Source organism: Belonocnema kinseyi, chromosome 4 (assembly GCF_010883055.1).
Source record: "Belonocnema kinseyi isolate 2016_QV_RU_SX_M_011 chromosome 4, B_treatae_v1, whole genome shotgun sequence".
In the NCBI taxonomy this organism is placed as follows: Eukaryota; Metazoa; Arthropoda; class Insecta; order Hymenoptera; family Cynipidae; genus Belonocnema; species Belonocnema kinseyi.
In genome coordinates, this window is record NC_046660.1 from 41,423,259 (window position 1) to 41,450,249 (window position 26,991).

The 26,991-nt window shown below is 28.2% G+C and overlaps 1 protein-coding gene across 2 annotated transcripts in view; it reads right to left on the reverse strand.

Moving 5' to 3' along the window:
• LOC117170679 (trehalase-like) overlaps positions 1 to 26,991 on the reverse strand; it is a 144,902-nt gene that overhangs the window by 83,088 nt on the left and 34,823 nt on the right. The window contains exon 1 of one of the 2 annotated variants that reach the window (XM_033357621.1): positions 24,741 to 25,103. The exons of the other annotated variant lie outside the window; for it this stretch is intronic. The gene's annotated coding sequence lies outside the window, so the exon portion shown is untranslated. Of the gene's footprint in view, positions 1 to 24,740; positions 25,104 to 26,991 lie in introns of those variants that run through there. 2 annotated transcript variants of the gene reach the window in all.

A 26,991-nucleotide genomic window follows, 5' to 3' on the forward strand; every position in this document is an offset into this window, starting at 1 on the left:
ATAAAATCAATATAAATTTTTGTATATTAAACTTCAGGCTCATGCATACATAGAAAAAAGAAAGTATGTATGTATATGAACTTCTGTTTTTACCATAATTTCAGTTTTAATTGTTGCATCAAAAAGCATCTTGAAACGATTAAAATGACCCACCCTCAAAAAAAATCTAGTTATTTTAATCCAAAATTATGGTTAATCTGACTAGAAAATTCCAGTTAATTAACTCTGGTGGATTTTTTCTGCTTAAAACCATTTTGGTGAATATTTCTGGTAACAGAACTGTTGCGATCTTGTGCCTGTGTACAGAAATCTGTCTGTTGTCTCACATCATGTTGCTGGATAGATCAAGTTACGCTTTGTCGTAAATGTCCAATTCTCGAACAATGACGATTTTTTAATTGCATTTTCAGTTATATAAGTAAAAATAATTATACAGTGAACCGTGTTACCGTCTTAACGAATAGTTTCAGAAACAGAATGCATCAACAAAATGCTGCTTTTTCTTCGAGTGTCGTATCTATCAACATTTATTAATATATTCACATATAGATTATAGAGACTACATTTTAGCGAAGTGCAACATAGTTTCTTGCATTCTGTTATAGGAAACTTTTGTTAGATTTTTTTTTTACCATGTAATTTTAAAGAGTGTTATGAACAGTCCATGAAGGTAGAAAAGAATCGAAAGTCGGTAATCGAAAATCGATGGGTATCAGAATATCTGCTAGAGCTTACCAGAGAATCTGGTTAAGTTTACCAGAATATCTGGTTATGTTGACACCAGAATGTTGTATTATTCTTAAGCTACCATAAAACTGTCTAGTAAAGATCTATGGGTAACTTTATCAGAAATTCTGGCTGAATTTACCCGAATTTCTAGTGACATTAACCATAATATTGTCTACCCGAAACTTCTGATACTTTTAACCAGAATTTATAGTAAGGGCATATTTTAAATTCTATTCTATATTAACATTCTATATTTATATTAACATATTAACATTCTATATTTAACATTCATAACCAGAATTTTTTTCTGAGTGCAGGAAATACGATATTGATACGATTTTAATTTAATGTAGAGACTATTTAAAAAATATTTCAGAAATGTTCAACGCCCTCTGACCTGTTCGCAATGCTTCTTTGACTGCTAACCGGATCATTGCTGGACCATTAAAAAAGCACACTGTTAAACATTTCTGTTGGAAACTTCCACTAAAAGTACCATAAGTTTTTTTTCCAAAACGTAAGGTAACGCTACAATACAAAATGTGTTGTAGTTTCTGAATGCTGGCATTGGTAGAGTACTTCACAAGTATTGGAATTTTATAATAAATATCCAGTGGCCAGTAACTCGACACATGTGGAAGCAAAAAATTAAAAAAAAAATACAAATCATTTCTGAGAAGACTTATTCCTGGCAAAAAAAAATAATTTTCTGATGGAGCCAAAACTTTTGTTAGTGTACATAGTATATAATACGTGTCTGTACAGAATTAAAGGAATTCATGGAATTTAAGGAATTCGTGAATTTCATAGAATTGATGGAATAAAAAGAATTCAAAGAATTCCTTATGAAGTCCGGAATTCACAGATTTGATGGTATCAGCGAAATTCATGGAATTCACGCAATGCCCGGAATACAAGAAATTCACCAGATTCAAAGAATTAATATAATTTAAGGAATTTACGGAATATATGGAATTAAAAAAATCGGGGAATTTAAGGTATTTTCGGAATTCAAGAAATTCGCCGAATTTACCGAAATCAAAAAAACTCACGGAAATCAAGGAATTCACGGAATTCAACGAATTTACGGAATCAAAAGAATTCACGTAACTCATGGAATTCATAATATTTAATAAATTTACGGAATGAACGGAATTCACGGAGTTTATAAAATTCGAGAATGCATGGAACTCACGGACTTTATGAATTTCACGGAATTCATGGAGTACATGGAATTCTTTGAAATCACGGTTTTCATGGATTTCACGGAATTCATGGAAATCATGGACTTCGTGGAATTCATTCAATTCACGGAATTTAACTCATTCGTAAAATTCAAGAAAATCGTGGAATTCATTGATTTCACGAAATTCAAGAAATTTAATTAACTAATGAATTGCAACAATATCCATGAATTCACGGAATGTTTGGAATTCATGGACTCCCATGAATTTCCTGAATTTCATAAATTCCGTAACTTCCTTGAATTCCCATAATTTCTTGAATTCTGTGAATTCTTTCATTTCCATGAATTACGCGAATACCATGAGTACCATGCATTCTGTAAATTCCTTCATATTCATAAATTCTGCAAATTCCTTTAATTCTTTGAATTACACGAATTCCATAAAATAAGAGTATTACGTGAATCCTGTAAATCCCGCGGATTCCTCTGATTCAATGATATTCGCAAATTCCGCGAGTCCTATGAATTCTATGAATTCTATGAATCCTATGAAATCCGTAAATTCATTAAATTCCGTGAATTCCATAAATATATCGCATTCCGTAAATTCCGCCAATTCCACGAATTTCGTGAATTTCATATATTCCATGAATTTTGTGAATTTCATAAATTCAGTGAATTCTATAAATTCTGTGAATTTCCTTCAAGTCCGTGATTTTCTGGAATTCAATTAAATAATTCCGTGAATTACATGAATGTCATAAATTTTGCAAGTTCCTTTAAATCCATGAATTTAGCGAATTCCGCGCGTTTCGTGAATTCCTTTAATTTCTTGAATCTCATGAATTACGTGAATTTCATAGATTTCGCGAGTTCCTTGAATTCCATAAATTTCGCGAATTCCGTGACTTCTGTACCATTTCACGAATTCCGCGAACTCCATAGATTTCGTTAATTCCTTAACTTCCATCGATGCCATAAATTAATCTTATTCCGTGAATCCCGTAAATTCCACGAATCCTATAAATTCCGTTATTTCTTTCAAGTCCGTGAATTCCTCGAATTCCATGACTTAATTTCGTGAATTTCATGAATGTCATAAATTTCGCAAATTTCTTTAAATTCATGCACTGAGCGAATCCCGTGATTTTCGTGAATTCCTGTAAGTCCTTGAATTCCATGAATTCCGTGCATTCCATAAATTTGGCGAGTTCCTGGAATTCCATGAAGTTTTCAAATTCCGTGACTTATGTAAAATTTCACGAATTCCGTGAATTCCATAGATTTCGTGAATTCCTTCATTTCTAGTAAAGTTTGTCGCAACGAAATTTATTTTTCGAGTTTGTTTGAATGAAATAAATGCTTTCTCTGATATATAGGGCCAAAGAAATGTTTTATTATTTTAAACCAACTTTATTTGATTCCAACACACCTTTCCGTTTAGAGAAAAAAAGTTATGCCTAGGTTCAAAGAAATAATTCCTTTGGCGATATTTCTTGAGCAGAAAGAAATATTTGTTAGCAATAAATGTTGAAATTACCAAGTCAAAGAAATTATTTTTTGGGAGCTGCAAACATAGTTTCTTTTTTTTCACACCCTTCGAAAAATTTTCTTATTTCAATTCAATCGATTCTTTGAAATTATAAATACGTAGTAATGTATCCATATGTCAATCCAATAATTTAGTTTTATTTGTATGGAAGAAATATTTTCTTTCAGGTAAATAATTATTCATTGAATTCGAAAAATATTTATCCAATGATAAGAGTTGAGATGATGATTGCCAGCAAATAATTCTATACATTTAAAAAGTATATTGAAAATTAAATATTGATCTAATTCATTAGAAGAAATTGTCGTTTGAATGGAAAATTTGCAATGTCGAAATTTTAATCAATATTTGTGCGAGCCATGGAAACACTTTTTTGAAACAAATACATTTGGGTCATTGCATTGAATAAGTTTTTTTAAAGCTTCATTTTTGTATATTTGTTTCAAATTCATGCTTATTTCAGTGCAAACAACATTTGTTTGAATTTATTTATTTCAACCAAAAGACAACTTTATACCACGAATTTTCAAAAACACAGTTGAATTTTCGACCAAAAAATATTAGTTTTTTTTTAAACTTGCATTTTCAACAAAAAATTCAATCTTAAGCAAATTACTGGAATTTTGAACCAAATACTTAAATTTTCTACCTACGAAGATGCATTTTCAACCAAATAGAAGAATTTTCAAATAAACACAAAATTAGACTTCAAACAAAAACAGTTGATATTTTAACTCAAAGAAACTAACAACAAAATATATTTGAATCTGGACTTACTTTTTCCGAGATTAAACAACGCGTCACGGCGGTGGGTGAGAGGAGCTGCAGGGGTGGAGGTCACTCAGGATTGGCAAAACAGAGAATTTGACTGTAGTTGAGTTTTTAACAAACAAAAAAAAGTATTTGAACCAAAAATGGAAATGTTAAATTTTCAGTGAAAAAAGTTATTTAAAAAGAATTGAATTTTCAATTAAATAGTTCAATTTTTTCAACATATATGTGTAAAACAATATTTATTTGAGGGAAATAAATGTAATTATGCACTTTAAATGGAAGAAAATAATTTATTTCAAGAAAAGAAATGTTAATAGGATTATGTTTGAAAATTATTTGATTCAAAAGTACGAGATATTGGTCATAGGCTAATATTTCTTTGAATGAGAAAAATGCCCAGCGATTATTATAGGAACAAAATTTGAGGTATTTTTCAGGTTCTCCAGTTCAACAAATCAAGCCATTCCTAGGTCCATTTTTTCACATGAAAAAGTAAAATAGTTGTATATTTACAAAATGAGCTATTTTATTTTTTATTGGACAGACATTTTTAAAGATAGCAGAACCATAAATGAACAAGTTCTTAATTTTTGCGAATATAAGACGTCTTTATGAAACCTTTAAGAATATTGTGAAATCTTTTCAAATCTTTGTAAATTCGTAAAAATCTCTTAAAGTATTTAAAATCTTTGTGAAATCTTTGCGAAATGTATTTTAATCTTTCTGGAATCTTTTTTTAAATCTTTGTTCGGGAAATATTTTGTATTCGTTCAAAGTCATTGAATTTTTAAAAAATCTTATCTAATTTGTTTAAACCTTACGATGTTGTTTAAAATCTTCGAAATTCTTGAAATATTTTGATGTCATTAAGAATTCCTTGGAATATTTGTAAAATATTTCTGAAATCTTTTTTATTCGTATTAAATAATTGGAATATCAAACATCTTTGTGAAATATTTTCAAATCTTCTACAAAAAATTGAAATCGTTTAAATCTTTTTTATGTTTGTAATCTTTGAAATAAATAAATAAATAGAAATAAAATAAAGAGAGACTTTAATATTGTTAGTAATTTTATAAGTTTTTAATTTCTTCTCCACAAATATAAAATGTCCAAGTATACATTTTTTGGTGATGACCACTAACAAATTATAAAAATTATTAGTTGAAAATTTCGATGAATTAATTCAGTTTCAGAATTTTACAATGAACCATGGCCATACAACTGAGTTTTTCGAGGGGTTGACTAAGCGGTTTTTGAATATACGCTAAATTTTGAAAGATGGCAAAAACTTCTAAAGATTTCATAAGATTTCAAAATAATTCACAGATTTAAAAATATTTAAAAGGATTTTGAACATTTCACAAAGATTATATGGATTTCAAAGCTTTAAAAAAGGAATGCACATCATATTTCAAAGATTTCACGACAATTTCGCAAAAATTTTAAAACCTTTAGGATTCAAAGGATTTCACTGATTTGAACAAGGGTAAGCCAGACTTAAAAGATTAAAACATATTTCAGATAGTTCAATGATTTCAAATATTTCGAGAATTTCAAAGAATACAGAAGATTTCACAAACAAAGATTTAGGAGAGTTTTCAAGGATTTCAAAGATTCAAAAAGGCGTTTACACTAGATTTAGAAGATTTCAAACAAAAGTGGCCAACACTTCATAAATATTTCAAGGATTTCAAAAATTTGAAACAGGAATGCATATCAGATTTCACGACAATTTCGCAGAAATTTTGTAACTTTTAAAAGATTGAAAGGATTCCAAAGATTTGAAAAAGGGTGTGCAGTACAGCAGACTTCCAAGATTTCAAAATATTTAAGATAATTTAATGATTACAACGAATACAGAAGATTTCACGAACAAAGATTTCAAGAATTTTAAACATTTAAAAAAGCCGTTTTCACTAGATTTAGAAGATTTCAAAAAAATTTTATAATGATTTTAAGAATGTCGAAGATTTTAAGAATGTTGAAGATTTGAAAAATACGTGTACACGAGATTTCAAAGATTTCATAAAGAGCTTAAATATTTCACAAAGATTTCAAAGCATTTCAAAGATTTGAAACGATTAAAACTGATATGAGAAGATTTCAAACGATTTCAAAAAGATTTCAAATATTTTATTGATTTCAAATCAATATACAAGTTTTAACCAAAGATGAATTATATCTTGATAAATAGAAAAACTTTTGGGTAGCAAACTTCCTTCTAAACAAAATGTTTCATTTATAATAGACTAAAAGATTTAAACTACTTTTCGGATTTCCATGAAATAACTGTTTAAAAAAAAAAAAAAATAATAATAATTCAAATTCAAAGTTCTCGTAAAAAATTCAAGCATATTTCCAGATTTTCAAAATTTTAAAATCATTCTAGGAGAATTGCAGGTTTTCAAGGATTTGAAGGTCACTGGACACTCTGAAAGGTAATGAAATACAATAATATATATTGCAGTCAAAATAAATTACTCATGGTTCTAAATGAATCTGCCATGAATGAAAATTAATACTTTTTTGACTTCTAATTTAAATTCCTTTTGTTTAACAATTCAATTTAGTTCCTTTCTGACTAAAAAATTCGGTCTCTCAATTCTGGGTCGATAGCCAACTCTAAATGATCCCAGCTTTTTTATATGTGGAAATAACGAACAGCGATTGGATCAATGATGTAATTCCTTGCTCCTTTTCTTCATACAATGGATTTTACTTTTAGAAAATATACACTTGATGAAAGAATATGTCATCTAAAATCATTTGAATATTTAATAGAATTGAATAATATCCTAATGATAAATTAAAAAAAAGTTATCGAGTTTTTAGAAAGATGGCCCTGCAGCAGTTAAATCATAACTTAATTAGTTTAAAAAAACTTAATTACAATAATTTTTTTATTTAATTAGGGCAGACGGGGGTATTACCGAGACCTCAAGAAAAAATTTTTAGGAAATGAAGAACATTAATTTGTGTGCTTGTTATATGGTAACGAAGATGAATTCCCAAAATCTTAGTGCCTGGCACTGTTAACACCAGTATTTCTGTCTGCAAAAAATAATGAAAAATTCCATTTTCTGGTCCAACTTTGCAAGATACGCAAAAAGGTGAATGAACTAAAATTGTGATCCCAAAAAAGATCTATCAATTTGTTAAGAATCACTTCTTGATAGGATGCAGAGTTTTTGTTTTATAAGTGAAAAATAATATTGAAAATTTACAAATTAAATTTTTGGAAAAACGAAACAAGTTACGAAACAAAATGATCTAACAAAAAGGATTTACCCGAAAAAGAGCTACAAATTTGTTTTGAATCACTTTTTGAAAGGGCGCCTAGTTTTGGTTTTAATCATACAAAGATATTAAAAATTAAAGTAAAAAATTTGTGGAAAAACGACAAAAGGTACGAAAACGAATTCATAGATGAAAGTTGTTCACCCGAAAAAGATATCCAAATTCGTTATAATTTATTAAATTCTCATCATTTATGATTAGAAAATTATTGGAATTGTTGAAATTGACACTACAACATTCAAGTTTTGAACCAAAAGACGAAAAATACAAAAAAAAATTCTTTAAAAGAAATGATAGTTTTTGAAAAATCCTGAAAAATTTTTTAGTGATTTTTCAATAAGACTCGTCATTTTGTTTGTATTTATCAAAAGTAGTATGCAAAAAATCAACAATTCCTAAATTAAACGAAGACTCCAGATTTGTAAAAAATCCAAGAGAAGACTTGTAGAATATTTTTGTTTTATCTACATAAAAGAATATGAAAATAAAAATCCTATTTTTAGCATAAAATTGGAGATACAGAAAAATTTCTGAAAAAAGGATTGTAGTTTTTTATTTATTTTAAGGTAGTTTAGAAAATATATATTTACAAATGTCTATCAAAAGTCGAGCGCGTAGCGCGAGTGTCACGATGCAAATGTGTACTTCAAAACCTACAGAGCTTTGAGCAACTTAATCTATAAATATACTTTATTAAGTAGAAGCTTCAGAACACCAATACTCATATCAATACTTCGATCTAAAAGAGATCTTTTTGATGAAGTTTTATTCAAGCATTCTAAATGCAAAGAAGAAATATCCGAGCGCGAAGCGCGAGACTTAACAGACGCGCTTAAATTTGCGTGCGAAGCCCCAAAAGAGGCCAGATTTTTACCTGGGGATTAATCTTTTTTTATTAAAAAATACCTTTCTTGTTTAAAATGCATCCACTCTGCGTTAAAATCAACTGATTTTTTTCAATTCGACGTCTTAGGTTGAAGACTTAACTCTTTTGTTGGACATTCGTCTTTTTAAGTAGAAAACTTATCTTCTTTGTTAGCAATTTATCTATTTTGTTGAGGATTTAAATATTTAAAAAAAAAATTTTTTTCGTTGAATTTGTTTTAAAACTCTTTTTTGTTTTTGTTGCAAAGTAACTTTTTAGAATTAAAATTGGACTATTCCATGTTTGGTTGAAAACTTAATTTTCTTTAGTTAAAAATTCAGCAATTTTTAAATTTAATAAACTTCGCTGCATATTACTTTGTTAATTAATTATCTCAAGAATTGTTATGACTGAACAAAACAAAGGTATTTGCTCTAGAAGAGTACTTGCATCATTCATTGAAGCTGATATGATTAAAAGAACTGTACCAATGATGTCAAGAAAGTGAATAGATGTTTTATACAAAAAAAAGTTCACTTCGTTTCTAGAAATTAATCAGTTCAAAAAAATGTTAATTGTTCAAATAATGCAGTTATATTCGTTAAGTGGAATTCATCTTTTACTTGACGAAATACAGAAGTATGTGCTTTAAGGCAAGTACGTGCTTTATTCATTCGAGCCTTATCGATGAAATAAGTATTTTTTCCCATAGAAGTAAATTATTTTTTTTTAGTGAAAGCATTTATTCTTCATTTAACAAATTATTCTATGAGATTAAACAAAATTCTAATGTTTATATAAAGTTCTTAATTTCGTCCTAAATATTTTATTCAGTAAATACTTAAAAGAAAATAATCTATTCATTAGAAAAAAAACTTTCATTGAAACAATAGCACCCATTTTTTATGAGAATAAATATCTATATTGAAGAAACAGAATATGAATTTGCGAATATATTTCTTTGGTTACATTAACGTAATTATGTATGTCTATAAAATAAAATCATTCGAATTAATTAAATATTTATTTATTGCTAACAATTGATTTCATCGAGTCAAGACCTTTACAATCACAGAAATAATTTTCTTGAGTGTATGAAATCATTATTTTAAGCCAGAAAATATGCCCAGAGAATCCATTTCTTTAGATCAACAAAAGATATGAATAAATAATAATTACTCCTGTATATAAATTCTAAACTTAACATATAAAAGCACTATTTTGCCATTTTGCATTTTGTTACGATTTGATGAAATTTGTTATACAAATTTTTGTATTCAATTTCTTATACCTCGGTTTTTACAACACTTTTATTTCAAAATCTCATATATTTACCAGGGTAATTTAATAACATTCTAGATCCCTCGGTGATTGTCTCATTTCAGAAAAAATTTTAATCTTTCCGAGGACGAGGAATATCCTTCTCAAAAAAATAGGTGTGTAACGAAAATACAGAAAGCATTGTTGTCGCTATTTGTCGATGACGATTTGGTAATTTGAAAAACTCGAAGAAAAGAATGCTGCAAAATTCAAACACACAATTAAGAATTTCAGTTTCAATTAAAAGCCAGTGAAAAAGAATGTTATATTTATGGGCATAATAACACTGACAAAAGTGTAAGATTTATTAATCTCAAATGTTTTTTCGTTTAACCACAGCCAGACATATTCAGCAGAAATAAAATTTCCATGTGACATGAACAAAAGTAACTTGATTATCAAATATTAATCAAAACTTGTATTTTTTCAACAGGTGATAAATTATCATTTTTAAATATTTTTTTGCATTATTCAAATTGAAACGTTTATTTCTGAAAGCCAAAACCTACTCAAAAAGACCAGTTTTAAACAAAAAATAATTAATTAAAAAAAAAGAAGAAAAAAGTTAAATTTTTAAGCAAAGAAATAAATTTTTAATAAAATAATGAATTTTTAAGAAACAAAAACTGAATTTTTAACCCAATAGTTGTATTTTTAACCCAAAAATTAATTTTCTACCAATAAAAGACAAATCTTTGTCAAAATAGATGAAATTTTAAAGAATTACAGAGCTTTTTCACCAAATAGTTGAATTTTCAAGTCAAGAAGATAAATGATGAACAAAAAATGAAAAATTTAAATTTTTAGTTAAAAAAAATCATTTTTAACAAAAAAAAAAAAGAAAAGGAATTTTCAACAAAGTTATAATTACATTTTTAGACAAGGAAATGAATTTTTTAATAAAATAACAATAAATCTTCAACCAAAAAAAAGCATTTTTATTTTTTAACCCCACAGTTGAATATTTAACCTAAAAAATACGTTTTCAAGAAAATAGATGAATTTTCAAGGAAATAGTTAAATTTTCGAACAAACAGATGAATTTTCAACCAAAAAGATTATATCTCTATCAAAAAAGATAAATTTTCGACATAAAATGGTATATTTAATTTTTAAGTTAAAAAATTAATTTTTAATACAAAAAAATGTCATTTAGAAAATAAATTTTTAAGCATATATATTAGTTTTAATAAAATACATGAATTTTCAACCAAACTTTTAAATTTTTAAGGGAATTTTGGACCTAACAATTAAATTTTCAACCTAAGAAATGAACTTTCAATTAAAAATATGAATTAGTAACCAAGAAGTATAATGTTTTGCCACAAAAGATAAAGTTTTAACAGAATACAAAAATTTTATTTCAAATTGATGAATTTTGGAAATAAAGAAGATAAAATTTAAATGAAGCAGAGAAAAATTACATTTTCAGTTAAAAAAATTCATTTACAACCAAAAAAGCGAATCTGCAACAAATAACATAAATTTGTAGGCAAAGAAATTAATTTTTAAGTAAAATAATAATGAATCTTCAATCGAAAAAATGCATTTTTTAACCCAACAGTCGAGTTTTCAACCAAGAAGATTAAATTTATATAAAAAAATATACATTTTTAATAAAAAAGGAATAGTTAAAGTTTCAGTAAAAAAATGAGTATTCAATTAAAAACAAATTTTTACAAAATAGTGGAATTTTTTATCAAAGAAATTAATTTTTGACTAAGATTATAAATCTTCAACCAGAAAAATAAAGTTTTAAGCCAATAAGTGTATTTTAAACCTACCAGGTGCATTTTCTAGTAGAAAAGAAAAAATTCTCAACACAACAGATGGATTTTCAAGGAAGAAGATTGAATTTCTATCAAAAAAGGTAATATTTCGAAAGAAACATGAAATGGGTAAATTTTTAGATTAAACAATGAGTTTTCAATTTGAAAACATTTCAAACATAGAAATTAATTTTTAATCAACGAGATTCATTTTGTACAAAAGAAAAATGATAATTTTAACAAAATACATTAATTTGCAAAATTTTGAATTATGAAAGGAATTTTGAAACGAATAGTTACATTTTAAACCAAACAGCTAAATTTTTAAGTAAAGAAGATACACTTTGAAGCAAACAACGAACAATTACATTTTCAGTTAAACAATTCATGTTCAACAAAGAAAAATACGAACTTGTAACAAAATAGGTAAATTTTTAAGCAAAGAAATTATTTTTTTACTAAAATACTAATAAATCTTGAACAAAAAGATGAATTTTGAACCTAACAGCTGAATTTTAAACCTATAATCTAAGACACATTTTTTTTAAAAATAGGTGAATTTAAAGAAAAAAAGTTCAATTTTTTACCAAACAGAGGAGTTTTCAAACAAGAATATTAAATCTCTATAGAAATGATTCATTTTAAATAAAAAAAGAATAGTTAAGTTTCCAGTTAAAAAAGTGAATTTTAAATTTAAAAATACGAATTTTTCAAAAAATGGTGTTAAATGAGCAAAATTGGAAAATGATCAGAATTTTTTGGTAAAGAAAGAGCAATTAAAACGCGCGTTGCGCGTACAATGTTCTATTGACATTAAATATGAATAATTAAAGTGAATAAACTCTGACTAAAAGTAATTTCTGAAATTTACAGAATTTTTTTAAATAACATGTATGTAACTCCTGCTTCACTAATTCCAGTAGAATAATGAAGTTTTCTCCAAACATAATAATTTCCAATTTGAAGTATTTTTAAATACCAGGAATTCCGACGTATGTACTTGGAATATTACTTTAAAATAAATTAGTTTGCAATTTGACGTGCAGAAATATCTTAAGTAGTTAATATATTCTTAAATGAATATATATTGCTTCACGTTTAAAATATTTCTTTTACCAATTTTAATCTTCTTAACGTTCATTCTTTAAAAACAGACAAGTCTATAATTTACAGCATATTTTAAACTTGAGTTGCCTCAATTTTAAGTCTTGGTTAATTCAAAGCAATTTGGAATACTTTTTAGGTCCTAGTATTTCCTATATAAACTCGAATCTTTTCTATTTGAAGTCTTATTAATCGAAAAGTATTTCTGAATATTTTTTAACTGAACTATTTTTAAAAGAGAAAACATTTGAATTACAAATTTTGATAAAATTTGTGTTTTTGATAAAAGAGTATTACTTCTATGTAGCATTGTTTATTCTTGAAGCCATTCGCATTAAAATATTATCCAATTTCAAACTTATTTATTTTGTATTTTTAAATTCTAAGATTTTTAATTTGGAAATCTTCCAAATTGACTTTTTTTTACTCTTGAATATGATTAACTCAAATAGCTGATTTTCAAAAAGTGTTTCAATTTTACATTCCTACCATTTTTGAAAGATTTATTGCATACTATATAAATTAAAGCACCCAAAGGGGAACTTCTTTTAATTTTTAAAATTTAAGTTAGAAATGTTTTTAATTCCGAATTTTTTAATTTAAACGCAATATTTTTATCTTTAAATAATTAAAAAGTTCAAAGATTTCTAGTTACAAATAAATATTCACGCTAATATTTTCAATGCTCTAAACTGAAAAATGAATGAATGAATTAATAAATATTCAAAATTATATGTCTTTTAACAATTTTAAGTTAGAAATATTACAAAATTATTTTAATTTTTGTTTGTGTCAAATTCAATTGTTTCAAATTGTTTATTTTTGATTATTTGTTTCATAATTGCACAGTTTATATAAATGTTCAAATATTTCTAAATACTTTTTCTAATTTAAACTGTTTAATTTATAACTAATTCAGAATCATATTTTAAAATTAATTATAATTCAGTTTTTAATACTCGAAATACAGTTCAAATTAAAAAATATAAATTAATTTATATTTACAGGTGATCAACATAAAACATTTGTCATTCAAAATTTTTTATTTCAAATGCTTTAAATTTTAAATTGCTTAGGTTATTAAAATTGCATTTGAAATTATTTAAATTGAAAAATGTATACTTCAAAATAAATAACTAAAACGGAAAATGTTTGAAGTATAAGATTTTACAATTAAGAATTACAGACTGAATGATTTTATGATTGAAAAAGTTAAAAATTGAATTCAACATTAAAAAACAGAGATCGAGACGCAAGTTTTTGAGAGCATTACATTTTTAAAATTGTTACTACAAAAATTCAAAATAATAAAAAATCAAACCAAAATTGATGTTTTAAACAATTAGTTTTATCATACAGAAATTTTTTCAAATTACGGTTTACATTCTTCTACTTTTTTATAATTTCAAACTAAATTATGGATTCTAGTACGATAAAGAAAAAATTCAAATAAACGAAACGTGCTGCCATCTTATTACGTTACTTCGAACAGTTGCTTTGTTTATACGTTGTATAATATCATGTTATCGGCAGAGTAGAAAGTTACCCATTATCGATAATATACCATTTTATAAAAAAGTACTGAACACAAATTGCAGCTGAACAAACCGAAATTTCTAGTTATATATGAATTTGCTGCCAAAAATTCCGGTTATTTAAATTCATTTTATTGAAAATTAAAAATGCAGATCATTTTCACTAGAATTATGCTTAAATGTTGAAAATTTTTTTAGAAGTTCCTCTTTTACATACTTTTTTAGCGTGCAGAATCAATTTTTATTTAAAAAATAGTGAATAAAAATTTTCAGCTCATAATGCTCTAAAAACACGGGAAATAGCGCGATCTTTCACGAAAATAAGGGACTAAATTCTTTTGAATAAAATAATTGTAGTTACCATATTAAATTCAATATGAAGCGAATTTGCAACAAAGTAGTTCAGTTTTCAACCAAAGGGATCAATTTTCAACCCAAATGATGAATCTGCAACCAGAAAAATGAATTTTAACCTAGTGCAGTTAAATTTTCTGCAAAAAAGATTTTTTAAACCAAATATGTAGCTAAATTTACAATTAAAAAATATCAATTTTGAACCAAAAGAAGAATAGTTAAATTTTATAATAATTAAAAAGATTAAGTTTCAACAAAAAAAAAAGATTTTTCTGCAAAAAAGTTAATTGTTCAACCAAAGAGATCAATTTTCAACTGAAATGATGAATCCTCAACCAAAAAATTTTATTTTTAACTAAGCAGTTCCAGATTCAACAAGTTATAGCTGAATTTTGAACCAAGTAGATTAATTTTCTATACTAAAAAAGCGACTCTTCAACAAAATACAGTAATTTTTAATAAAAATATCAAGTTTCAACCAAAAGTGGAATAATTAAATTTTTAGTTAAAAATTATGAATCTTCATAAAAAAAAGAATGGGTAATAAATTTGTTGAACTTTCAAGCAAGTATAGCTGATTTTTCAACACTCAAGATACATTTTTTACTGAAATCATGAATCTTAAACCATTAAAATGAATTATAAACAAAGTAGTTATATACTTTCAACAAAGTATAGTAGAATACCTTAATTAAGTTAGACTAATTTTCAACCAATAAACATACGTTTTTAAATGCAAAGGATGAATTTTCATAAAAACACTTGAGTTTTTGAGCTAGAAAGTCCATTTTTATTAAGCAGTCGACTTTTGAATCAGAAAAAAATGAATTTTGAACCAAGAGAAATGGATTTACAACCAAATAGTTGCCTTCAAACAAAAAAGGCGAATTTAAACAAAATAATTTGAATTATTAACCAAAAATAGAATATTGAAATTTGCAATTAAAAAGATTAATAATCCACCAAAAAATACGAATTTTCAACAAACTACTTGAATTTTAAATGAAACAATACAAAGTTTAAAACACAAGAGATGAAATTTCTAAAAAAAAGCTGAAGTTTCAACAAAAGTGTTTTGAGTTTTCAAGCCAAAAAGTCGAATCTTTTAGAAAACTGTTAACTTTTAAATTGGAAATAATGAAGTTTTAAAAATGACTGTTTTATCAAAAAATATGAACTTTTACTCCAAAAAGACGATTATTCTATTCAAAACAATGAATGTAGATTAAAACATTTGAGTTTCAACAACAAAAAAGAAAGACTTTCTAACATAGTTGAATTTCAGCCACCAGGATGTTAATTTTTAATCACGCAAGATGAGTTAAAAAAAATTCTGGTAAATGATCGATTTTCAAATAAAAATAATTAAACACCAACAAAAAATTGTTTCAATTTAAATTAAATAGATTAATTTTTAATCCAAAAGGATGACTTTTCAACAAAGTAATTAAAGTTTACATGGAACAGTAGAATTTTTAAACAAAAATATCAATTCTGAATCAAAAATATAATAGTATTCAAGCGAAGAAACGAGAAAACGGTGAAAAGAGGAAAGTTTCTTGAAAACAGGGTGAAAAAATAATTTAAAATAATTGTTTTAAATCAAGTTTTTATAAAAAAATATAATAAAAAGAAACAAAATAATTCACTCTGAAAAAGGGACTAAAAATAAAATCGCGGAGCGTAAATATTCAACTTTCTTTCTCATATTAGTGCAATCTTCACGCCAAATACTTTTATTTTTATTTTAAAAAATTTTTAATTATTTTTTTTTAATTTACTATTATTATTATATTATTTAACCTACCCTTTCAGACTGAATTTTTTTGTTACTTTGTATTATATTATAAAACAAGCTTTTTTTAAATGATTAAAGCATTTTTTTTAAATTACTAACGCATATATGAATCCATACACATAAACATACACATGCACATACACACATATACATAAAATGCGTAAAAAATTAAAAATTTTGAGCCCCTGAAAAGAACTGAAAAAAATGAAAATACTTTTTTTTAAATAGGAAAAGAAATACTTGTACGTATACCTATATAATAAATAACATTGCTCGACATTTTGGTGTGAATCGCGGGTCCAAACGTTAACTTCCTATACGTCATAGTGACTGAAGAATGACAAGTAAGGCCGACAAAATAATTAGTCATAATTGCGTAAAAGTAATTATCGGACAATTTGACGTCAGATACCAGCGACCAATGGGACTCAACGTTGATTATGCGAGCCTCCTGAATAAGCCAATCCGAAGCGAGCAACACAGATGTTCAATGCAGCTATAATAACTACAAGCTACACAAAATACATTATACAGGTATCCTATTGATATTTATTAAACAATTGGTAAACATGCTCCATGAACTTTGATATTAGAATATTTTTTAATAGAGAAGCAGCGTCAATGGAGATTTTTCATGATTTGAAGCACTTGTTGATCGCTATTAATGAATCAATATTGCTCATCAATGGCAATTTAATAAAGATTTATTTTTTTTGTTCTCTTTCAAAGTTTTTTCAAGAACATTTTTCTGGGAAGATGTATTGAGATTAAATTTAGCTTCAGAACATAAGGTTTTAGTCGCCTAATCAGGGTGGTCACGCAAATTAAAAAAAATCGTGGCTTTTTCCTGGTTTTCTCGGTAAAAAATGATATTTTTCCCGGTTGACTTTAGAGTTTTTATATTAACAATTATTCAATACTAATTGGTTTATTATATAATTTTTTTCAAGAATTAGGGATTTATTAACTTAAAGGTCAAATATATAATGTGAATTTTTGTAAAAGTGATTTCAGGCTAGACAGCTCAAAATGCTCTCAAACAATAATGTAGGTATCATATTCCCAAGATTGTAAGTCCAGATATATTACATTTTCAACAAAATAGAGGAATTTTCAACTCAAAAGGACGAATGTTTAACAAAAGAATTAAGTTTTCTATAAAAAAAATCGAATTTTTTAGAAAAATTTTGAACTCCAAAAGCGGAATTTTTAACAAAAAAAGTTCATTTCGAAATAGGAAAGATAAATTTCGAGACAATCAGTTGACTTTTAAACTAAAAAAATAAATTACATACGCATTTTCTTTTCAAACAGATGTTTCACAAAACAGTTGAATTTTCGACAAAAAAAACTTTTTACGAAAACAGTTCAATTTCAGAATTTGTAATATAATTATTAAATTTTCAACCAATATGTCGGATTTTGCACTAAAAAAGATTAATTCTGGAACAAATATATGATAAACACTTGTCAATAAAAAAAAAGAATTTAACTTTCAGCAACAAAATCTGCCCGCCTCGTGGGTACATTCTCAATGCGCGCTCCGCGCGCGTCTGTTGACTCGTGCTTCGCGCTCGGATATTTATTCTTTGCATTTGGAATGCTTGATTGAAACTTTATCAAAAAGATATCTTTTAGAACGCAGTACTTTTGTGTGTTCATATTCTGAATTTTCTACTTAATTAAGTATAGTTGAAGATTAAGTTTCTCAAAGCTCTGTAGGATTTGAGGTATATATTCTCATCGTGAAACTCGCGCTGCGCGCTCGATTTTTGACAGACATTTGTAAACATATTTTGTTCAATATTTGTTTTTCGTAACTTTGTTCGTGTTTCCACAAATTTTGTATTTTCAGTGTTATTTTTTACGAATCAAACAATAAGTACGCGTACCATCCAGAAGTGATTCTTAAAGAATTTGTAGATCTTTTTTTGTATCACAATTTTGGTTAATTCATATTTTTTCGTATCCTGTATAGTTTGACCACAAAATGGAATTTTTGATTTTTCATTATTTTTTGTGCAATCAAAATTTGAATTTTCGATTTTTTTAGGAAATCCAAAAGGTTGTTATGATCTTGTAGGGCTTTCAAAAATCAATGTTTTTCTTTTCTTGACCTTTTGTCATATCGAGCACGGTTTGGCTTAGAATTTTGGTTTTCGATTAATTTATAAAATTTTGAAAATGCTATAACTCAGAAAATTTTTTTTTATTAAAAAAGTCATTAGGATAAATTTTTTGACTTTCTGAGTACTTTGAATAGCCGTACATACAATTTTTAAATATAAAAGAAAAGTGGTCACGACAATTTTCAAAATGCGCTCACTTTTTCAATTTTTATCCAAAATGACCGGTTAATGAACTCGTCCTTTCTTTTAGGACCTAAAAATGTGTGCCAAAGATCGATTTGATTCGTTCATTTTTTTCGAGGGTTATCGTGTTTACTTATGGACGGACGGACAGACAGACGCCATCGTAAGAACTTGATTTTTTGAGTCAGGGGCTCTCGAAACGTGGAGATCCGTTGAAAAACTGTGGTGTTCAATTTCAGACAATTCTAATACTTACTCAATCATAAATGATTGGAATGTAAAAAAAGATGAGTTTTCTACGAAAATACGAATTTTCAATCCAAAGGAACGGATTTTCTATCCAGAAATACGCATGTTCAACAAAACTATTGAATTTTCAACGAAATAATGACATTTTTCACCAAACAGTAGACTTTTCAAATAAAAAAAATGAACTTTTAACCAAAATGATTAATTTTCAACCAAAAAGATGACTTTTTAAATAAAATAGATAAGATTTTCAACAAAATCAACTTTTAACTACCACTCTCTTTCCCCTACTTTCCTTCCCCAGTCATCGCTTTTCCTCCCCTACCCACCCTCACTAAGCTGCGAGCCTTCTCTTCACTTTTCTCACTACTCACACTTCAAATCGTTTTCCTGCTTCCCCTAACTTCCCCACCTAATTTCCCTTCACTTTCTCTAATTACCCTCTACTCATTTCCTTCCGTTTTTCCTAAATTCTTCTACTTTTCTCTCCACTACTACTTCTCCTCACTTGCCCTACTTTCAGCTCACTTATTCTACTTATCCTCCCCTCATTTCCTATCATCATCCCTTCCCTCATTTCTTCTACTTCCGCTTGCTTTATTTGTCTTACTTTTATTACTTTTCCTCCCTTTATTTCCCCTCATTTCCCCACCCACGACAAGTCTCATTTTTCTTAGCTCTGCCTCATCTCTTCTACTCCTCCCTACACTTCCTATCGCTTTCCCCACTTCCAATCTCGTAATTTCCCTTCACTCCCCTTCTCCCTATCTCCTTATTTCCCGTAACTCCCCCACCTTAATTTCCATTCATTTATCCACTTCACCTCCGCTTTCATATTGATTCCCCTACTTTCCCTTCCCTCACGTACCCTGCTATCTAACCCTCACTTACCTCATTTCTCCTACCTCTCTAATTTACCTAATTTTCCCTACTTCCCCAATCTCTTCTCGTTGTCTCTATTTCCCTTCTCTTCCTCCTTTCCACTCCCCTCATTTCCCCTCATCTCCTCTACCATTTACCTCATATCCCCTACTTCCCCTTTCAACAATTTCCTTCACTTCACACACTTCCACTACCTCTACTTCAACTAATGCCATTTTGCTGCGCCCCCTGCACTTTCTCCACTTCCCCTCCACGCCATTCATCTGAATTCCCCTACCTTTTCCAACAGTTCCCTGACATCCCTTACAACCCACCATCAATTCCTCTCAGTACCTCTACTTTTCCAACCTCTCCCTCATTTCCCTTACTTCACCTTTCTACATTTTCCTTATCTTCCCCCGCCTCTACGCCCCTCACTAACCATCACCTTATCCCCCCACTTCTCCAACTTCCATTCCACTACTTTCCCTCCCCTAATTTCCAATTACTTTCACCACTTTCCTTCGCTGCTTTAACCCTTATTACTTCCCATTCTCTTATTTCTCCGCTTGTTAAAAAGAGTAGGACGGACGTGTGGACAGACTAAGACCAGACTAAAACTATAAGGATTTCTGCCCGGCGCTACGAAACTCTAAGGAAATGAATTCTAAGCAAAAGGGTTGAATTTTCAGCCAAAAGAGATGAATTCTGAAACAAAAATATAATAGCGAACTTTTCAATATAAAATAATTAACTTTCAACGAAAAATAGTTGGATTTTCTTATTGGGTTCTATAAATTTAGTTCTTATTCAAGTGAAAAAACAAGAAAAAGTGGAATTTTCTTAAAACAGGAGCAAAAAGAGGAATTCGTTAAAAAAACGGAGAAAATAGGAATAGTGAAAATAATGTAAAGTCTGTAATTTAATAAAGAACAGTGAAAATTATGCGTGAGAATGCAGCTGATGTTATTTCAGAATGTAATTTTTAACATTACGCAAGAAAAGGGCCCATTTTCTCTTTCGTGATTTACCTCGCTGAAGTTTGCAACGTTTTGAAAAAACGAATTGACAAAAAATTTTATTGAGCGAGACCTAAAATTTGAAAGTTTTAAATAGGTTTATTTGATGACCAAAGGTACCCGTAAAAGTTTCAACACCCTATCTCATCCGGAACACCTTCGTTTTCAACCCCTAACATACCGAAAAATCGGGAAAAATCCTCTAACATCCAGCCCTAAAATTTTATGCTTCAGAATCGTTCTACTTGATGTCCAAAGATGATAAAAAAGTTTCATTCCTCTATCTCATCCGGAACACCCTCGTTTTCAATTCCTAATATATTGAAACTGGAAAAAATGCTAAGAAATCCCCTAACTTTAGACTTTAGAGAATATTCGCGATTTTGTGATCCAGGATCTAAAATATAGATTTTGAATTTTCAGTAAGAATTCATACATGAATCTATGTTCTGCTTTGTAACATCATACTTTTATGTCCCCGGAATGACCGAAAGTGAGTAAATTTTATATTTAAAGATAAAATATATAACACTCTCCAGCTTCAAATAAGTCTTACTCGAAAAGCGGATATTCAATCTATTTTCGAAACATGTAGAGTATACCTCAATTATAACCTTATCATGCCAATTAATGCTACTCAAATATGTAAACTTAGGTTACCTTTAAACTTAGCCCCTTGCTGGACCCTATACAACTTACGGGTTCCGATCACTGTGAGCTAGTAAATCTATATCTATACCTCTCTCTTTGTGTTTAAAGTCCAGACAAGCCAATAAAATGAGATCAATTTACTTGTCCCTTACAGGAAATCATAACGTATATAGTTGAAAGTTTGACTGAAGGACATGTCTAGGAAATTTTTATCATGTAACAACGCTGCAGATTAAACAATCACTCAAACAAAGTTTCAATTAAAAAATAGATCGAATGAAGAATACCGCAAAACTTTCCCTTACCATACAAAATGTTTTTCAATATGAGGGTGACCGAAAAACTTTACTTTCAAAATTCTCTGATTTTTCCCTGATTTGGCTCTGGCGAATTCTTCATTTTCTCTGAACATTAACATTGAAAGACCAGAATTTTAAATTTGTAAAATTTGTAACATAGAATTTTTTACAAGCAGAACAAAAAAAAAATCAAATGAAAATTTTTAAATTTCAATTTTATTTATTTCAACCAAAAAAGATGACTTCTCCAAAGCAAAAGGTGAATATTCAATTCAAAAGGGCGTACTGTCTGTACAAACCCAGTGGACACAACATTTGGCGACTTCTTTCTGACTTCGTTACGACATCTTTACGAAGACTTTACGACATCCTATGTCCATGTCGTCAAGGTGTCTTTACGATATCGTAAATAAGTCGTATGATCTGACGATGTCTTTACAATATCGCAAAGACACCGAAACGACATGGACATAGGATGTTGTAAAGTTGTCGTAAAGATGCCGTAACGATGTCGTAAAGACGTCGCCAAATTTTGTGCCCACTGGGAATAGACAAATTTTCAACAAAACAGTTGAATTTTCGACAAAAAAGATTACTTCTTAACAAAATGCTGGAATTTTCAAGAAAAAAAAAATAATTTAATTTTAACAAAACAGTTTAATTTTTAAGCAGTGCTTGAATTTTCTATCTACAAAGTTGAATTTTTAACCAAATAGTTAAATTGTCAAACAGTATGATTAAACTTTACCCGAAAACAGTTGCATTTTCAACCAAATAGTTCAGCTTTAAAATGAAAAAGAAATTTTTTCGGAATACAGTTGAGTTTTGAACCAGAAAATTTGTATTTTCAACAAAAACATGCATTTTAATCGAAAAAAGTAATATTTGATATTTCAAACAAAAAATATGTAATTTCTACCGTAGAAGAGATAAAACGTTGCACGAATGCTCATTAAATGTTATTATCAGAAATTTTTAAATGGTCTAAAACGCGGAAAAATAAAATATTACACGAAGAAAAGATGTAGTCGATTTAAATATAGTAAAACCCTTTAATAGCCCGCCCTTCTATAGCCCTTCCGAGAATTGACGCAGTGCCGTAGGTAGGTATAACAGGAATTGCGAGGGGCCGCGGTGTCCGCGGTTGTCACTCAGGCGAGCAGTCAAGCGTGAACAAACAAAAGCGGAGCAGGCTACAATGAGTTAATTCCCACCCACCGTCAGCCCCAAAATCTGAGCTATAAAAGAGTTGAAAAAAAAAGAGTTGAAAAAATGTTTTTTTTTTAACTTTTCTGAACTGTAGCTTATGAAGATGGCTTTTTCATAGAGTTTCAACTTGTCGGATTAGCGCAGTGGTTAGCACTCCCGACTGCTAGGCGATAGATTTAGGCATATAGATGTAGGTTCGAAACCCCCGTAGCGTAAGAAATATTATTTGTAATTTAATGTGTAAAAGTGTAATACATGTATTCATTCTAAGCAGTGCCATTAACATGTTTTGCCAAAATACACGCAGTCAATTATTATTTATTTTTTAAATACCTTTTTTGTTATATCTTTAGATTATAGAAATAGTGGATGTTAAAATTAAACAAATAGTTTGAAAATTATATTTTTGTAATTATAAATAATATTCGGACGATATGCAGTCGTATGATGACGAATGGATGGTCTTTAAAACAATTAAATAATTTTTTATCATTTTTAAAATTAACTCCAGCATTTTCGCACGGCAGAGGTTTGCCAGTACTGACAGGCCAGTACCGTCAAGCATTACAAGCAAGTACTGGCCCAGTACAACCAGCCAGTACTTAAACTCCGACAGGCGGTACTAACCCAGTACTGGGCCGGTGGTGTATTTCTACCTGGAATACCTTCGTTATCACTTGGAGCCTGACCAGTACACGCCCAGTGCTAATCTGCAGTAGTGACCCAGTCGTGAACTTCAGTGCTGGCCCAGTACTACAGGTCAGTACCTCGCCGAGTTTGCAGTAAAGGTTGAGCCAGTACTGGTCCAGTACTAACAGAGGGTACCGCACCAGTACCAAATGTAAGTACCAGCCCAGTACTGGCTAAATACTGAAAGTTAGTACAGAACATTATTATCATTAGGGGTTTTACCGGTATAAAGCCAGTAGTCCTGTCAGTATTCTAACAGTACCGCTAAAAATATAAATTGACTTATTTCGATCAATACAATGTAAATTCTTCAACAAAATGTCAATTCGTTAACAAATTTTTCAACAACAAAAAATTGAAACTCGGATATGATTTACAGGTCTCCTACTTGAGGTTTTTTCTTAAATTTTAATTTAAACAATTTCATTAAATTATTTACAATGAAGATAATAAAAAAATAGATAATTTTATGCGTGGAAAACTGCAAAACTAAAATAGGGGACCTGTAAATCATATCCAATTTTGATTTTTTTTTGTGAAAGATATATCTTTACTAAAAAGGTCAAACTTAGGCTAGTATGCGTGTTCTAATTTACCGGAAAAATTAAACACATTATCAATTATTTTGGACATTATACGAAGAAAACTATAATACTCGAGTAACGTGACCCTCGTGTTAGACGCACTTAAGTCATCGTTAACTGAAAATGTTGGTAAAGTGTGATTCGTTATAAATACTCTACGTTTGACTGCTATGAATTACAATCAATTGTTACATAAATTAAATAAATTAGCGTTCAGAATTTCAGGATAGTAATTTATAGTAATTTATAAAAATTTATAGAAATTAAGTGCGGGTTAACTACGATTCACTATTTTTTTAAATCAAATTTAATATTCATTCATCTAAATTTTCAAATAACACCAGTTAATAAAATATAATTTTGTCAAACTAATCAAGCTTATGTTTCATTCAGTTCATAAATGAAATAAATATTCTTGATCATAGCCTTTTTCGGGGATGGATACTAGTTTTTCTGAATCCTATAATTACAAATTTTCCATGGGAAAATCAATGTTGAATATTTCCAAAAAACTAGTAGTTATAATAACTTAAAAAATTAGAAACAATGTATACCTTTTGAGAAAAATATTTTTACATACCCAGTACTCAGAATCTCTCTCTTGAGTTCTCGTAGCAGGGAATAAAAATAATTTTTCCGACACTAGCACCCTGGTGAAATTGACAATTAATTTTTAAACGAACATCCACTTATTTCGCACACATGTTAACTTAAACTGGAATAAAATCACTTAAGAGCTCGATAAATATTAATTTATAATAGAAATGAGATTAGAAATTTTGCACCACTAATGTAGTCTATTATAGTTCAACTTAAAATAAACACAATTTGAAAATATGTATAGTAAATAAACAAGACTGAAATTTACGAAATAAAATTACACATACTAATGAACAGTAAACTTAAGTTAAAAAAACGATTTCGGGCAATTATGACCAAACTGAATACTCCGGCGCGGCAGCTGGTCACTCACTGATGGATCGAAACGAGATACAGCAGCTTTATGATTGATCCCGATTCGCCATAATTGCACCGAAGATTACCACGCATAAATTAAGTTTCTGTCCACTGAGAAAAGAATTCTACCTTCTCAATAGAATATACTATTAAATCAATAGACCTCGTTTCAAAGCAGATATTTTATTCATTTAAATGTATACACTACAAAATTTATTGCATCACTATTGAAATTAATAGTGATGCTATAAATACCTTAACTATATTTATTTAAATCAATAAAATATATACTTGTGAATGAGATGTAATGATTCAATAGTATATTTACTGAGAATGTAGTATTTTTTTCTGAGTGTAAGCTTGATTTCATTCATGCTCAAAAAACATCAAATCTTTATTTGGACAGATTTTACCTGTGATGCGTATAAACAGGGTGATGATTTGGTGGACAATTTCAAATTTCCGGTAATTTCCTCTTTTTTCCGGTCAACTAACAGTAACACCTTCATATTTGTCTCTAAACACAAACATTTATTTTAATGCATGACGTTCATTCCAAACATCCTTTAACACAACAGAGCAAAAAATTTCAAAATAAAGGAATTTTGAAACAAATATCTGAATTTTGCACTGATAAATATCAATTTTGATCAAAAAATGGAATGGTTAAACTTTTAGTTGAAAAAATTAATTTATAACCACAAATATCGGATTTTCAAGGAGAAAAGTTCATTTGTTAACCGAAACTTAAATAATTAATTTTTAAGATAAAAAAATTAATTTTCAACCAAACAGGTGAATTTTCAATTAAAACCTACAATATATTTAAATTGGAATAAGTTAAATTTTCAGTTTAAAAAATGACTTTTCACAAAAAAACTAACTTTAAAGAAAACAGTTATATTTTCAATAAAAGTGATGAATTTTCAAAACTAAAATTGTAAGTCTTTCGCTGGAAAATTTGAATTTTAAACCAGAAAGATGAATTTTCAACTAAAATGATAAACGTTTAACTAGAATAGTTGAGGTTTTGACCACCTAGATAAATTTTCAACCAAGAAGAATAATTTATACCAAAAAAGTTGAATTTTTAATTAAAAACGTTGCATTTTCAAATAAAAAAGACAAATTTTTATTCAAACTGTCGAATTTTGAACAAAAAAGATCAATTTTCAACCAAAAATGGACATCCAAATTTTCATTTGAAAGAATTAATTTTCAACCAAATAGTTGAATATTCATTGATAAAAAAAAACAAATTTTTAACCAAAACTAAGATAGTTGAATTTTCAGTTAAAAATCTAATTCATAACAAACAAAAAAGGATTTTGAGCAAAGCAGATCAATTTTCTACTTGAATAGTAACATTTTTAGTTAGAAAAATTGATTTTCAACAAAATAGTTACATTTTCAACCAGAGATGAATTGTCCATTTAAATGATGAATCTTGAACCAAACAAAAAATGAATTTTTAACAAAAGAGTTAAACTTTCAACCAAGCAGTTGAATTTTCAACCAAAGAAAGATAAATTCTCAACGAACAATGTAAAGAAATTTTCGATTATAATTCAGTAATATTTCTTTTTTTAAATACTTCTTCTACTCTAAAAACTACTTAAAGAATTTTTTTATCTAAAATTTGAAAGAGGAAACTTTCAAATTGTGACAAATTCTGACTAGGAAGAGGGATTCTTTTAAATTCCTTTTTCCATATCCGAATGATAATTCATTAAAAAAATTCCCGTTCCATGTCAAAAATTTCCTGCTGCAAATGAAATTACGAGGGTAGTTCAATAAGTCCTTAGAATGAAGTATAAAAACAATTTTTTTGGGTAAATTTTTTTTTATTTTTCAACATAATCTCCTTGGAGCTC